The sequence below is a fragment of the Haliotis rubra genome, unplaced genomic scaffold (assembly GCF_003918875.1).
Source record: "Haliotis rubra isolate DU_JTF1 unplaced genomic scaffold, ASM391887v1 Scf40, whole genome shotgun sequence".
Classification (NCBI taxonomy): Eukaryota; Metazoa; Mollusca; class Gastropoda; order Lepetellida; family Haliotidae; genus Haliotis; species Haliotis rubra.
Genome location: NW_025767080.1, coordinates 2,706,272 through 2,724,368, shown reverse-complemented (window position 1 = coordinate 2,724,368; position 18,097 = coordinate 2,706,272).

The following is an 18,097-nucleotide window of genomic DNA, read 5'->3' as shown; positions in this document are numbered from 1 at the left end:
CGGTGAAACCCAAACTCATTCATTCACCATTTTCGTGAAAAACAATAATTTTATTCCAAATTCAGGGGGTGTTGTATGCCTAGAGAACGCTTCCGTGACTGTCCGAAGTAAATCACATTCTACCTGTCTCGCCCAACATGTGCCATTGACTAACATTCGTTTCAATGATTGTTGGTGTAACAGTTGTAAGGTGAAACCAAGCTAGTGTCGGGACACACACGTTTCAGTGATCCATCACGTGGTACAATTCACTGTGAGGAGCTGCTAGTCATTAGTGAGTTGGGTTTACTCCGCTTTCAGTAATATCCACACAATATCAACGACACCAGAAACGGGTTTCAAACGGCGTTCCCATATGAGAAATCGAACCCAGGCCCTCGGAGTGACGAGCGAACGCTTTAACCACTGGGCTACTACACGGGATCTTTAACTACTCCACAACACAGTGCTGATCTTTAGCATGAACTTTAATTAATATCCTCGGTAGTACCAGGTAATTTATTACACATCGTCAATTAGAAACACCAACAGAAGCAGCCCTTCACGTTACATAAATACTATTCCAGGGAAAAAAATACTATTCCAGGAATAAAAATACTATTCCGAGCGGCGTTAACTCCAACTGATTCACTCATAACGGTGTGTTGTAGGGAGCCGTGCTACCAGCAATTAATTTCTTTACTAAGCTTTAATATCGAAGCCAAACACAGCAGAGGTAATTACGTTTGTATGTAATAATCCATATAACTTAGTTGGTTTATCAGAGGTCCAAATCAGTTAACTATGTGTATCATTAACTTTGTGTGAGTCATAGCACAACGGGTTTGTTGACTGAATTAACGAGTATTCTCCCCTCGTACATGCATCCAGCATGTCTTGTTTGGAGATAATACTGTATCTGCGGACGGTACTAAGACTATTTGTAAGTTATTTTTTAAATTTTTTTTTAATTTAACATTTCCGAAATACTTGTTTATGTATGAACTCCTTTTTAAACATTTAAGGTTTCATTTATTGCTTTGCTATGTTCCTAAACACGGCCTTGCTCGTATTCTTATGCTAAGGAATCGCAGTAATGGAAATGCTTGTCCACAAGACTCTAAGATAAGAGAGATGAGTTTTAACTTTCTAAAAGTAAAGTTTCCCTTTATGTCGAGCAATATTCTAGCAGCTCCGGCGTTAAGTGTAACAATTATATATAACTGTTGATATACTTCTAGCATGATCTTTCTAAAAAATCTTCAGTCATAAAACTCTTGCTCAAATCGAATGTTTCCTGGTTACATTTGTTTTGTTGTTTTATAAAACACCGTACTCAGTAATATAAGTCGATTAATATCAAATAGTAACTGAGTCAGACAATCCAGTGATTGACATTTTAGGATCTTGTCTTTTAGCGGCATTTAGAAGTTATATATAAATGTCCAAGATTTCAGCTTCTTTATGCGTTAACTTTATGCTTTAGGAGTTCACCTGATAAATGGATGTGTAATGGTCCCGAAACGGTGTGTGTTAAAGCATAAAGCATAAAGTTAAAGCATAAAGAAGCAGAAGTCCATAAAATAATATATTGGACATCTTAAGATCTGTCGATGTCTCAGATACGATGACATGCAACAGCCAAGTCAGCGAACCTGACCAACTAAACCATTCAGTCGCCTTTTATGACAAGCGTTGGTCACTGGGCACTTTTAACACCCGTGCCTGTGGAGTTACAGCATCCACAACACACAAGACCGTCAAAATATTTTAGTTGAGACATGTGGAGAAAAGTTTCGGGGTCTGACGACTCAGTAACCAAAATTATGACAATTGCCATTCCCAACTTTTTCATGAATACCCTTGATGTTTTGTTGTCGTGAGACTACGTTTATTATGCACTGTTTACGCTAACATGTACACAACATTGCAGAGGTGATACTGTGTACGCACATACACTGGAATCACTGGATTGTCCGGTCCAGATTCGATTAGAGACCATTGTCCTGTAACGGGAATATTCCTGGGTGCGGACAATAGCAAACGGACAACCTACGCAGATATACTTGTGACTTGTGTGCAACACATGTAGAATACATTCCGTTGTATAATTGTAAAATTACAAAGGTTCTACCATTTTGTAATACTGTGGAGAATGAATCTTTGTCCTGTATATAATGATTTAAGGCAAATGTATTTTCCACAATGGCTACAATCAAATATTTATGCTACAAAACTGAATTCAACACTTCTTGTAAAGCATCCTTGTACGGTAGCTCTATTTGTTATTCACTGTAACGTATGTTGTATATGTTGTACATATTATGCATATTTATTTATTTTGCATATGAGCCTATGACCTTCATGCAATAAACTGACTGGACTGGAACTATATACTGAGTATTTCAAATAACGATAACAGCATAACCTATTGCAGGGACAGTAAGTGCAAAATGTACATTTTACGGGTGATTCTTTGTGTATGGGAAGCGTTGATTTTATATTTGCACCTGTGTGTCTATCGCAATGTAGTTGTGTCATAAAGGTCAATGTTCGTCAATGTAGGTCAGGTATGTACGTTTCATGTAATCCGACACCTTATAAATCGGTTTGCTACGTTTGCTTTTTAAAAAAAAAAATTCAACACATTTCTAATTAAACGTTTAGCATCATCTGAATAAGCTTTCATGATGACAGTTAGTAGTCAATGTGAATGATCCAAACGGTCTATCACTGTGCAGTGCACAGGTAACTATCATGAACTGCACGTGCATTTACCTTTATGACCCAACACTGCCGCTGTTACAGGTCATTGGCTCCCTCCCTCTGCAAGCAGTCTGCGTTCTGCTGTTTATTTTGTTGACAGTTACATAGACAGATTCTTTAATACAAATGCTTAACATCGGTGATTTACAATGTGATTAGGTTGTCTGACAAAACATCCACTTGCTCAGTTTGAGATCGATTGGGTCATTAGATGAAGAGATATTTACAAAAAAACGGGTCCACATGCATTTCATGCCAAACTATAGAGAGTGTTCCAATTTGAAGGAAAGCAGACCACAAACAGTTGTAATCTTTTCTAACTAGGATCATTGGTGTCGACAAAAGGGTCAATCAGCGATGCAGGATGCAACAGCATATTCTGCACAGAGAATTCTGACGCCACAGACTACGTCGTCACCTTTGCCCCAAACACTCTTGTACCAAGTGAAAACTCATGTTTTTCCGGATACAATGCGAACGGATATCGTCATCTTCTCTTCCCAAAAAACAGAGGATCGAACCCGTGAAGATTCTGGTTAGAATTGGTTTTCAGTTACCCTTGCTTGTCGTAAGAGGTGACTAACAGGATCGGGTGGTCAAGCTCGCTGACTTGGTTGACACATGACATCGTATTCCAATTGCGCAGATCGATGTGATCACTGGATTGTCTAGTCAGGACTGGAATATTTACAGGACGCCACAATATAAGCTGGAATATTGCTGAGTGAGGCGTTAAACAACAAGCAAAACCAACTCACTGAGTACCGAACATACCGTGATGAATAACAAGATAAGCGTCTAAACATTCATTTTTTTACTATCATATGAAAAACAGCAAGTTATCTCGTGATCAGCTTTTGTCTTGATCAAGTCCTGCGAACGAAACAAAGTTAAATAATGAGCTTAATAACTGAGCAAAGCGCACGTAAAATATGTAGTTTTAGTCGGAGGTATTTTCATGTAATTCAACCAAATAGTAAACATATTACAGAAACTCATGCCCCTTATTGTCAGACTTCCAGAGGTTCGTGAAAACCACCGACAAATGTGCGAGGCAAAACACAGTATACAGTTCAAATCTGGATTTGACTCAAAACGTTACTGGGCTTAAAACAATCGCCGTAACTTAAGGACCAAACACAAATATACCTTTTTAAACACATCAAAGTAACAGATGTTTGTGTGTCAGTATCATCCGACTACTATTACATGACATGAAATTCAAATCACATGTACAGTTGATTTGTTATTTCTAAGTAAATGTCGTAGGGCTGTCTATAGTTAGATTGCTAATAAACATCACGTTGCTTTACTGTGGCCTAACAACAAAGCGTTATTTTTAAATTTGAATCATTAAAAGTAATATTCTCACCTTCCTCCACAGTAACAACGGTGGTTTATACAGTGCCAGTTGTGCTGACAACGGCATCCAACAGCAGCGGCAGCATGGAGGCAGTGGTCGGCGTGGGCGTGGCACGATTCTTATACGGACGGGAAAGGTGCAGATATAACCACACAGAATATTGTACAGGAGCAACACAGCCACTCAGGAAAAAACGAGGAATAAACTGAGAAACATTGCATCAAAACACATATCGAGTTAACCGTAGCACCGACGGTGAGTGGTTTAAATTTAATGTCGCATAGGCAATATTTCGGCCATATAGCGATGATGTTGTTCTGAGAGGCGAATGCTAAAGCCAATAGCAGTTCTACAATGATGAATAAATGGACTTCGAGTAAAGAGGATTCGTTGTATTATATCTGTGAGTAAGGTGTATAACGCCTCACCCTGTCCGGTGAAGCACGCTGAGACGAGACACGTACATTCGCTCTTGACGCATGCTAGCTGGTAGTTGGTGTCGCACTTCTCTCGGGAACAAGTGCTGGCGTCATTGCCGCTGCACAGTTCGCTGCTGACGATGCCTGGGAATTTAAGTCGAAATGTGTACTCATGAAAAGGGATATCATTAATTCATTGGTGATGAGGTGAAGTGTGCTTTAGCGTCAGTAAACCACGCTTGTAACGAACTGGTTATATTGATCCCGGCCACGTGCTTCATATTTGAGTCGAAATACCTATGACGGTTATTCGTAACTACGGTTATAACGACCTAAAATGAGGTGTCACTTTGAGTTCGGTATATCTGTAATATACTGTATGTGTGTTTGTAGTCGATCCTATCTAACCTTCGAAACACCGTTATTAGCGGGTCCTCAGTTCGTTTACCTTTTTCGGTTATTCACAACTGTCCATTTGTGAGTAAAATTTGATCTACAAGCTGAATCTGTTTGTTTGAATCTACTGTTTATCTCTATAAGGGTAAAAACTATAAACGCCCTAATTGTTTTATTTTACCAATCTTTCTATCAAGAAATCGGTTTATTTGTAATTTTATCCTTTATTTCATTTACTGAAAAACATTATTAATACAAATTTGTTGGTGAATCAAAACCTATACAATAAAAATACGTTTTTCACAAAGTGGTGTTTTATCTTTCATGTCTGGTGGAGTTTTAATCTGTGGTATGATGACCTATAGATAAAACGTATTCGTCATCATGTGGCACACAAAAGTCACGTTGTCTAGTTCAGAAGTACCCTGAATATGAATAATGCCTAATATAAGACCACGTAACTGAGATATTTTACTGTGAAAATATTTTAAGTGAGTGAGTTAACATATTAAGTTACATCAGCAGCATTTCAGCCGTATCGTGACTACGAAATGTATATACTTATATAACTTAACGATATAAATTTCTGTCAAAAAAGGACACTAAAACAGCTACAGTACCACATACATAGATTTAAAACTGACATACCACAACAACAATGATACCATTGTTGAAACCAATAAAATATAAAAACAGGCTACTGATCGCCAGCGACTGAAGCTAAAACACCAGTGTCCATGGGGACTTATATGCATAGAGCCTATCTGGATTTAAACCATCTCTTCAGCGGCTGGCGATTGTACTCAAATTTAGCCACCAAACACCCTCTCACTGGTGACGCCAGTAAAGGCTTCACACTCTATTCCCACGTAGGAAATCGAACATGAGCCCTCGGCGGTAGTACCAGGCTGTTCAAAATTGACCACACAATTATGAATCTAAGGGATCGTTTCTGTTTCTGTGTGTAAGGTATGTCTTGTATCATATGGAGGATTTACTTCAATTAATACAATAATTTCTGAAATCCCAAGTAACTCACCAAAGGCAACGACCATACACAGACAGAACACAAGAACCTTCATGGCTGTCGAGATCTAACTCTGTTATGTCAGCTAAGGTCACATTGGAAGGGTCAAGCAAGTATAAAACATCTTATCAGAACAGATCAGATTGTGGTACTTAAAGAAAAAGATAAAGCTATTTTAACTTTGTTCTTGTAAGAAAATGTGTGTGGTTATGTTCTTTAAAGCCTTTTGAGCGATCAGTCTTGTAATTCCCAAAACTGAATCCGGATTCCTTCAGACGTTGACGTCTCAACAGAGGGACCGTACCATGACCTCAAGTTTGAGGTCGCGTATGTGGGCACTGAAATGCATTATCGACAACATCTTTGGGTCACCGTTGTCGTTTTCCGTTTTGTATCGTGCTTGTAGTGGTCTCTCGGGACATCGATGATGAGACCTCGATGGTAAAGACGGACAAACCAATGATCTAGCTACTGAGCCAGTGTGATACAATGACACGTAATTAGCCGAGTTCCTGAGACCACCGATCCTAGGACAACCAGTTACGACCAGCATGCAATTGCAACCATCCACGTCACGTGTATAAGCAAGGCTAATGCACTCATCAAAATGTAGATGGATAGATGGATCGGTGGATGGGTAAATTGGTGGATGGATGGCATTATGGATTGGTAGATAGACAGACATATTGATGCTTAGGTGGGCTGGTGACTGTGTCCAAGGATAGATGGCCGACAGAAGGGTGGATGGATTGACAGATAGATGGATGGACGGGTGTGAGAAGGATGGTGGATATGGGAATGGATGGATGGATGGATACCCAGTTCAACAGACATGGGCGACAGAAGCGTTGACGAGTCCTCAATAAAATCACCACATATACAAATGGGATCAGTTTTCAATTCAGCTCTGTACAAATCAAAGTTCAAACAACTAACAGCATAACACAACTTGGTATGAATAATACTAAATAAATACTTTTACCACACGAATAATACTGAGGTGTATATGCATGGTTATCAGTTATGCATGATTTAAATGTTGAAACACTTTTTGAATTACGAACGGTGGTTGGTAAATTGTTCCAAGAGCATATTGTAGATGGAAAGAAGGATTCTTTTGAATGTTTTTAAAAGTCTTGAAATAGGAATCGATATGTTTAGAGAACTGCATAGATTATACTTTGATTTAGAACCAACATTCAAGGGAAGCAGTTCTTTTAGATATGGAGGAGCCATTTCATTTTGAATTTAATACATCAAACATAGTTTTTGTTTTCTACGACGATCTTGTAATGTTTCCCATCCAGTTTCAAAATAAAGAAGTTCACGTGATGTATATTTTGGTAAACGAGTAACTATTCTCGCTGCTTGTAATTGAATCTGTTCCAACTTACTTATTTGTTCAAGAGTACGACCGTCCCAGATTTCACATGCGTATTCAAGATGCGGCCGAATGAACATGTTATAGATCTTATTAAGAGTACCCCTACACAATACATATTTCAATAGTCGCATGGAGGTAACCATTTTTGAAACTTTTAGTATCATATTTTGAATATGGCCAGCCCATTTTCCATTGTGGTAAAGGTTAACTTCAAAGGTTTATGGTTATCAACAATTTCATTTCAACACCATCAAAGTAAAGATGTGGTACATCGATATCATTTTTCATCGAGAATAGGACAGCTTCCGTCTTTTCTGGATTGTACTTAATACGTCATCTTTTACCCAAAATATTTAACTTACATAAATAAGCATTTAGATTCATTTCAATAATCCTGCTATCTGGTGATGAGTAACCCAAAGACGCCTTAAGCCATCTAATTCATCTGTTATATCATTAATGTATACAATGAATAAAAAAGGGCCAAGCACTGACCCCTGTGGGACAACAGTGCTTAGAGTCCTCAGCTTAGAAACAGCTGACCCATTGACAAATACACTCTGACTGCGATTACTTATGTAACTAGCTAACCATCCCAACAGCTGTCCGCTTACACCATAGTTTTCAAGTTTCAACAGTAATCCACTGTGCCAGACACGATCAAATGCGTTTGATATATTGCAAAATACCATAGAAAACCTTTCTTTTTTATCCAATGATAAATTTCAGTTGACCTTAAACTGTGCGAGAAGGAATTGCAGACCTATCATCATGTGAAAATACAAATGTATTCAAGTTAGTGCACTCGTTCTTAGTGAGAGAAAACGATTTGTTTTGCATATTGATATTATTCTGTATAAGCTCTATCTCTTTTTTACTTAAACTACTTTCTTGTCCACTATCTGTCATCTTTAGTTGCGGGAATCTAAATTACCTATGTACATACCGAGGAGAGGGTATTCTAAGTTGGAGAACTTATTCCTAATCCTTTTTCTCTGTGAATAAAATATGTTTAACACAAACAAACACTATAGCTATGCTGAAGCCGAGGAATGGGAATGCCTCCCTGTGGGACAGATGGTCAGAGGAATATGCGAGATAAGAATGAAATGCTTCATGTGTGTTCATGATATGTACATCTACTCAATACACGAATAGAAGAAGTTCGTTGAAAAAAAATATATGTGGATCTATTTTTAAGTGTGTATTTGTGGTAAATTGTATCGGAGCATTGTTTTTCCAAAAAGTGAATGACTTTTACGTTAGTATTTCTACGTCATTTGATAACAGGAAGTACATGGCACTGAGAGCAAAATATTCTCAAATCAGATTTTGATTATTTAAAAGTATTCGAAATATATGGAATAGATTACTTCTGGTTACCAGTATTTTCTGTTTTGATCAAGTTGATCAAAGGTGTATGACGTACACGTGGGAGTGAAATGACGAGTATGTGGTCCTTGTGGTATTTCAGTTTTAAATATTGAGCAAGTTTATGAAATAATATTACCTCATGAAACGCGATATTGCTTTGCCACATTGTCAGATGTTATGAATATGTTTGGTTTTCAAGCTGGTAATTGTATTTCCAGAGTGATGTTCATGCGACTTGCAAGCAGCGGGTTACACACTCCCCTCAGTGTTTGTCAGTTTTCTTGCATCAATTGTGGTCAAAATGGATGCGCAACATCTGCGTCATAACATCTTGCGCAGCGAGGCTGTATTTGTAAGCCCAACAAAGTCAAATGTGCTCTCAGTCCCTGTGTTATTTAGGCAATTGTTAAAAATCCTAGTCATCTTGCTGACAGGGTTAACCTCTTTGGTCATGTGGACAAGGCGTCCGACTTCGGTTTAGAAGGTCCGTGGTTCGAATCCCAGCACGGACCTCAGTTAAATAATCTACACCGAAAGCACACATTCTTTGGCCTAAGCTATTCAGCTATTGAGTAAACTCTTGAGCCAAATGGCACTTGAGCTAAGATTTTCTCTCTCCTTTGAAGTTTTAAAGAAAACATCCTTTTCAGAAAATGTTACAATGTCTAATGTAAACCCCAAGCCACTTTATTCTTATTTTCACTGGAAACTGCTTTTTTTACATACTGGGGAAGATCAGCAAACAATTTCATACAGTTCAGTACAACTTCAGTGTGAGGGGTCTCAGGGACAGAGCTTGTCAGTGGTATATTCGTGCTGGTATGATCCGTCTGCAGATGAAAGGTCGGACAGTCTCTGTGTCTTGTCGTCCTACCTTGACTGTGCATGTTTTCGTTGGAACGCGGTTATTTACGACTGACTGACTGAGGTTGGTTTTACGCAGCTTTTAGCAATATTCCAGCAACATTATGGCGGGGGGACACTTGAAATGGGCTTCACACATTGTACCCATGTGGGGATTCGAACCCCGTGACGGCGTGACGAGCCAACGCTTTAACCACTAGGCTACCCCACCGCCCCGGTTATTTACAAACCATCATATGGTTGAAACGTTGCTGACTTTTGAGTTAATTCATGTGAACATTCCTCCTAAACATTTTGAGAATTACATGAGGACCCAAATGACACGTTCGAGCCCTCCTCAAATTCACCCCACCCCACCCCACTGCCCCGTGTTTGTCGTGAATTATAACCCCCACCCCACCCAAACATCTGTTGTACAAGTAACTGAAACAGACATAAAATATTTCATACGGCATCGACTCAGCCCATCGACGCGTGGTAATCTCAGTGTAAGCAAGTCGATATCAGGTTCGTATATTGGACCACATGCATTTACTGTACATGTCTTACTGACTCCACGGTTACCCAAGGTATAATATCTCTTTCTACTTGGTAAATACTCTGGATCCATTTCCCAACTAAGTTATGTTTTGGAAGTGATCTCCATCTCTGAATGAGCCCATCACATCTACCCATTTGACTGGAAGGCTATTGTGTCACACTGAGCTCAGGGTCTTTATCAGATAGAATGGAAATACATCTCTTGACAAAAGAGGATGTTATCATTCAGACACTTTATAATTTTTTTGAATTGATGGAAATCAATACAAACAGTCACAGGATCTACAGGATGGTGAATGGTAAACGTAAGTGAAAAGGAGTGAGTGTGTGAGTTTAGTTTTACGCCGCACTCAGCAATACTCTAGCTATATGGCGGCTGTTAATAATCGAGTCTGGAGCAGACAATCCAGTGATCAACAGCATGAGTATCGATCTACGCAGCTGGGATGCGATGACATGTGTCAACCAAGTCAGCGAGCCTGACAACCCGATCCCGTCAGTCGCCTCTTTCGACAAGCATACGAGGGGCGTTCATTAAAGATTTCCCCTGACCCACTTGCAGTGGACTTCTTGGAACGAAACTTAGAACAGTTATTAGTCCTTCTCTACATAGCAACCACCAAGAGTTACACACTTCTCCCATCGTTTTGTGCAACTATAAAGACCTTGCTTGAAAACGTCAGTAGGTTGCGTACCAAACCATGACTTGACTTCCGAAATCAGTATTTCATCATCTGGGAAGCGTGGTACTTTCAAAAAGGACTTCATAGTTGGAAAGATATGGAAGTCACATGGTGCATGGTGTGTGATAAATCTGTCGAAAAAGTTTGCCTGTTTTTTTTGGGTACATGTCCAAAAGAGCCTTTAAGCAAATGACTCGTTCCTGCTTCTGAAAAATGTGAGCAGCCTGGGAATCCATCGTGCAGACACTTTATGCATGTGCAAATTGTCATGAATGATTTTTTTCCACAGACCCTACACTGAACTTGACATCATGTGCTAACTGGCGAACAGTTACACGTCAGTCTTCCAAAATGGCAGTCTCCACTTTACGGACAGTGTCTTCATCAATGGCTGAAAGGGGTCGACCAGGAATGGAGCAGTTTCCACAGATTTCCGACAACATTTCAACTGGCGATGCCAGTGTTTAACTACGTCATACGATGGGGCATCCTCCCCATAGGTTGCTTTCATTTCATCAAAAGTCTCTTTTGGCGTGCGACCTATCAAGTACAAAAACTTGATCACTGCTCGGTACTCAACTGGCTCCATTGTCACACCTTACTTCAATATAACGCTTGTCAAAGAAATAGCTTTAATAGTTCAATGCTGAAATTTTCCACAGGACCCATAGACATATGTGTCATTACTCACATGAAGTTTCAACCACATGTGAAAACCAGAAGTGGGTCAGGGGAAATCTTTAATGAACGCCCCCGTAGGTTACTGAAGACCAATTCTAACCCGGATCTTCACGGGTCTAAGTGAAAAGGAGAGTTGTTCCATAAGTGCAAATGAAATAAACAGCAGAAAAGACTCGATTTGCGTTGTAACCTGAAACTATCTGAGGACTATTCTGTGACACTGCCCAGTTGAAGTCAAGTGTTGCGTTCAGTAGGTACATGTATCTCAATCGGAAACTTCGCAATACGTTGATAACATATGATTATATATTATATCGAAAGTATAAAGCTGGATAACAGTTGCAGCAAGGACGCCAATGGTTGTGACTGCGGGGAACTTGAATGAGGTAGCGGGACGAGATTTTGCAAATGACCACTATACCGTGTTTACAATAGACGTCAATGGCGTGACTTTCTGCACGATAACGCCATACCAGACTTTGCTCGAGTTGTACAGCAGTATCAACACAATGCTAATGTGCTACTCTGGCCCACAAGATCCCCTGATCTATCACTCACTGAAATAGCGCGATTCCCCCGAATCCTACAACAACGCTACAGAAGCAACGCCAAATCCTTCCTCGGATCTAGAATGATCTTTCCCATGACTTCCCCGTCTACGTTAAGTATCCCCAATAAGGCAAAGATGGCAGGCGTGCATCAATACACAAGCTGGTCACACTCGTCACTCTTTACTGGATGAACTCAACTGAATGTCAGGTTTGCTGTTCTCATGCACTTTAGACTATTACCATACTTTGAACATTTGTTTTTCCTTGTTATGGCCTTTCATTCGTGGAGTAAGGTTTCCGCAGTAAAGTAACGGTGATTCTGTTTGTGTGTCACAATAACGTGTGTCTTCGAGTATATCTTTCAAGAAACACAAACCAAACCTTAACCTACTTTTCCGTTTGAATGTCCGACATTCGTACACAAATAGAATCGTGACCATTGTATCGTGATTCTCTGATAAGAGCAAAAACATATATATATTTAGATCACGACATATTATCATCTCGAGCTTTCTCACCATGTAAATGTCCTTGTTTACAATTACAATTTCTGCAATGTAAACACAGCTCTATTTTTATGACAACTCAAGGTCGTTAATAGAGGACAGAAAAATAAGGCGACACTACAAAATGAAATGCAAGTTCCCGAAATATTTCTCTCATATATTTGTTTTGTTGAACACCACATTCACCTAGGATTCATTCGTAATTTATGGAACCCGTTAAGGTCCCGGGTTAGATTTGGCCTTCAGTAACCCATGCCTGTCTTAAGAGGCGACTAACGGGATCGGGTGGTCAGGCTCGCTGACTTGGTTGACACATGTCACGTATCCCAATAGCGCAGATCGATGCTCATGCTGTTGATCACTGGATTGTCTGGTCCAGACTCGATTAATAACAGACCGCCGCCATATAGCTGGAATATTGCGAGTGCGGTGCAAACCTAAACTCACTCACTCACTCATAATTTATGGTGGGAGATGATGATTCTATGGAGAAACATGTACAGTGTGAGCCTGAACCTCACAACCTAGCTACACGATTTGAGATACGATGAGGTGTCTTAGACGCTCTAATTCCCTATGCAGAGTTGTGTCCCTTTTTGGCGTATCAGAATGCTATTCTTGGGAACGAATATCAGATTTAGGAATGTCAGCACCGTACCCGTTCACATTATGTTTTTGCCGTACTTGTCAGTCAAAACGTTTCGCTGTATGTTCAGCAATATTTCAAATCTGAAGAACAATCGTCAGTTTCATATATTATAAAATATCAGTTATGCGTTTTTCATACATGCGGAGAATATGGTCTTGGTAGCTCATGATGCAATTTCACGGTTGAATAGGTCCAACATACTGCAGACCACGTATCAAAGTCAAAGCCATTGGTACCAATGCTATATTTGTCCTTTCTTATTTGCTGACATTGTTGATTCGAGGAAACAAGACAATTAGGGTATTAAAACCCTCACACGAAGAATCGTGTCAGAAAATAGTACCAACCTCTCTCCTTCCCTCAGTAGATTTGATGTACCAATTATGACAGAATTCTATTGTCTACGTATTCGCGTGTGATGAGTCTCTTGTGAAGCATGTCAGTAAAGTATTACACAAAGAACTTAGTTAAGCACCACCTGACATATCTCACGATTGAATGAGTCCCGATCTAAACCCTTTGGAGCACATCTGGGACATGATTGGGCGTCGTCTTTAACAAAGGGATCCTCCTGTACAGAACTTGGCCTAACTGGATGCTGCTTTACACGAGGAATGGCGTAGACTGCCCCTTCAGAGGATCAGGAGGTTGACATGATGGGGGTATGAGGAGGAGGGTGCTGACTGTCATACAGTCACAAGGAGGTTGCACTCGGTATTGACCTTGAATCGTGTAAGACACGCAAAATGACATTTTGAATGACTTGTTTACATTCACCAATAAATTCACCATTAAACATTCCAGGGCCATACACATAATCAGTGGTGTGTGTGTGTGTGTGTGTGTGTGTGTGTGTGTGTGTGTGTGTGTGTGTTTTTGTGTGTGTTTGTGTGTGTGTGTTTAAATGACAATTATCATCATAAAATCAACATGGATTACAATCATTTTGTCGTTTTTTCAAAGGATCATACGGGTCAGAAACACTCAATCGTGGGCACCACGAGAAGTTTTATGTACGTGTTGAAAACATATCATTGCAAATGTACAGGGGTGCTTAATTAAGTTCTTTGTGTAAATTATATTTTGATATTCTGTTTACACAGAAGCCGACCCGTCACAGCATGTCGGATTAAGCTTGACATTTTATAGTGATTGAAGTAATAGAGAACGTCAACCCTGAAAATTCCCTTCCAAACATCTTTACATCTGTTGTTTGTTTATTGTTTAATGCCGAACGTAGCAATATCCCAGCTATATGGCACCGGTAAATAATCTGGACCAGACAAGCCAGGGAATTACACCATGAGCTTCGAACTGCGATGCGATGACATGCGTCAACCAGGTCAGCGAACCTGTCCATCCCGTTAGTCGCCTCTTACGACAAGCATAGGTTGCTCAGTTCTCATGCTTGCTCAGTTTTAACCCCGATCTTAGCGGGTCGTGTATATCTGTAATGAAATGACAACAATCCCGACATTTCACAAAAACTAGTCCAAAGCACCCAAATCACGATCTGGCCACAGCAAGTCCGTATGGCCTGGAATACCGATAAACAGCTGAAATGATCTCAACACGTTTTTCACGCTGTTTACGCTGTAGAATCAGCACATTGTGATCACAGTGCCGTATAGGTGCTGACCTATATCCAGGAACCACGTGGGTTGAAATGTCTGAAAAACTCCACCTTTTAAAACACACAGCAGTAATATTGGAGAGGGTTTAAATGTCGTAACGCTTTTGGGGTATTAACAAAAAGAAGACAGAAAAGACAATCTTTTTGAATTTGTAATGTTTCATCCCATCTACGGTGTTTATTCTTATATATAAGAGGAAACAGTATTGAAACTTGACAGCCATTGATTGACCTCTCCACAGATTGTTTACTTGAATATTTGCGACTTAATTTTCCTACTTGTATATTCATAGCCTTTGGCCCATTGTACTTGTAAGAAGACTGCAGCATTGTGTTTCCCATTTCGTCAAAGTATTTGCATGTAAGATGACAAATTATAATCTATATCCAGATTGTTAACAAATTAGCAAATTAAGACAACAGGCAAATGGTGACACATATATCGAGCTATAGCCAAGTACTTTATATATGAATCTATACAAACAAAGAATGATTCACGATGAAACACAACAAAATCCTTTTGTCCAAGATAATCGTCAATTTTGCAGCCTAGTTTTCCTTTCCACGATAACAGAGTGTAAAATATCTCTGCAAATACACCAGTCATGCTATATGCCCACAACCACAATTATCCAAACGTACTCACAACAAGAGATTTTCTATCTAACAATACGATCGTGGCTATCTGGAGTGGGATAGAAACTGATAAGAAACGCAGCAATAAAATATAACACAAATAGTTTGACATGATTGAAACTAGGGAAAGCTTTACATTAGTCCGTTTGCTCCCAAAACACAGTCTGATTGGATATCATATGATTTGTCACACCTATGGATTTGGCTGTTTGTTCATCACGTCTTGAAATAAACAAATGCAAGGTATGGTCACTTGTGTGAATAAGTTCATATGTGTGTTGTTGAAAGTTTAAACTTTTTGTAGGATCACTGAATTGAGAAGCGTCAGAACAATTGTCCAACTGCATGTTGGAGTCTCCATTCTATTCAATTACCCTTTTTGATGAAACTTTGTTTTATCGATGTATGACATTGGTTGCCATAAGCTGTATGCTTTGAACCATTTTATTGAAGTATCCTTTTCGATGAAACTTAGTTTACTGATGTACTAAATTATCTGAATTTTTTTAATGAAACATATGTTAAATGACATATTATATGAGTTGCTGTACAACAAGAAAAGTGAAATAATAATAAAAACTGTTGGAATCTCGATCCAACAAGAAGTCGTCGATGAGTGTCATCTTTGACGCAACAAGTATGGTAAATTCCTGTTAAAACTTGTTGCTAGTCTCATGTTTCGAAAAACCTGGTGGCCAGATGTCAGGGTCAGTCCCACGATAGCATATTTACTGATTACCAAAGTCTTATCTATGCATTTATTGTCTAACAGAACGCGCGGTAGTTGCACGGCACAAAGCCGTATTTTGAATCATACGCACACATCTTTGACCTTTCAAAATGAGTTGAGGTTTTCCTACCTTCTTGAAAAATGCAAATCTCTTGTTCTTTGATTTGCAATAACATTTGGAGGCAAGATATTCACACAGGACGGAGGCATCCCCAGGAGCACCAGTTGTGCTCTCCTTCTCCATGAGCAGTTTCTTTATGCATATGAATCTGAATACAGAAGAAAGTGGTTTCCAAAATGCAAACGCTTGTTAACAAGGAGTTCTGTTTGTTAATAAAATACATGATATTAATACACAATAGGGGTTCGGTTCCCCAAAGGCATACCTTGTATGTGCAGTGGAGTGACGTTGGTATCCACCCCGTTCTTCTGAGTTTACATGCCACATTGCAATGTTGAAGCAGGGTGTATAGAGGAAATTTGATTAAATTGAAATAAAGGAATTCTCGGTGATAATCCACGTCTGTATCTAATGACACGAAGGTCTTAAAAGGCATTTAAAAGTTGCACGAACATGAACGCATGCCATGTTTTATGGATAACGACTTTTATTATATAGGTAGTATTTTTCCTGTACCACGATTGGTCAAAATACCGTCACATGATTGACTACAAAACATGATATTGACTTGAGTTTTCTGATAAATTACGATATTGACTTGGGTTACTAAAAAATAGACAAGGAATCCCGTAAGAAGGGGCTTCCCCCGCTTTTCAGCCAATCAGATCACTCGGATAGATGGCACAATGTGTGCATTAAAAGTTTATGTTAAAACCCGTTTCTCTTTCATTATATAATAAAACAATTATAGACTCTTGTAGAGGTCGATATCGGTTTTTATTGACCTGAGAAAAACAGGTCGGTCGATATTGTTTTACTCAGGTCAATACAAACCGATATCGACCTCTACAAGAGTCTATAACTGTATATTCATTCTTTATGCGACGTTTCAGAGCTAATTCTTGCTCCTTTAGGAAGTGAATGCTGAGTCAATGAACAGGGTGAATATATGTAGACAGAACATGCTTACTCAGCGCATGGTGGGAGAATATACAAAGATATCAATATAATCACGATAGATATTAGATAGAAAATGTTACCTATCAAACATTACTTTGATTAGATATACAGTCATGAACCTGTGTTTTGGAATCACTCCCAAATAGTGTTTGCTATCGTGCCGCACCGGAGGCACCCGCTGCAAACCAGTAAAAGTTCCCTTGAATAACACACAGGAACACATACTACAGGTAAAAATTACATCAAACGTCACTTTTGTCAGTTACGCGTCAAATTTGGAAATGCCCTCCAATCTCAACTATAAACCTTTGGAAAGGTTTACTGAGTTTTGAATCGTTTACATTCAACACAGTTCTCTATTACGTTTTCACACTCTGAATTAAACTATGAACGCTACATGACCTAACACAGCACTGCCATGTCAGTTTTCCTACTCTTGATTTGTAATATGGAAAGCTTTAAAGCTCACATCTCCACTCTTCATTCTTATTCACGGGGATACAGTTTTGTAAGGCAACTGAGTGACATTGCCTTCAGTTTTATGATGTCTGAAAATATAGCCCTCAGAATGACTGAAAGAATACCGATTTTTGTAACCGTTTCTAACCCATTGTAAATGAGAAAACAAATTAACTTTGTATGTGTTGTTTATTCACTTGTAGGAACGTTTAATTTTAACCGTAAATATGACAAGACATTGCCCTATTGGGTATCAGATCCAACCAAATAAATCAAAGCAATGTAACCTATGTGCTGCATGTATTATCTCAATGTCATGACGTAACCGCCCACAAGGAGATAAGTCTTGCATGCAGCTGCTGTACAAAGAATCACA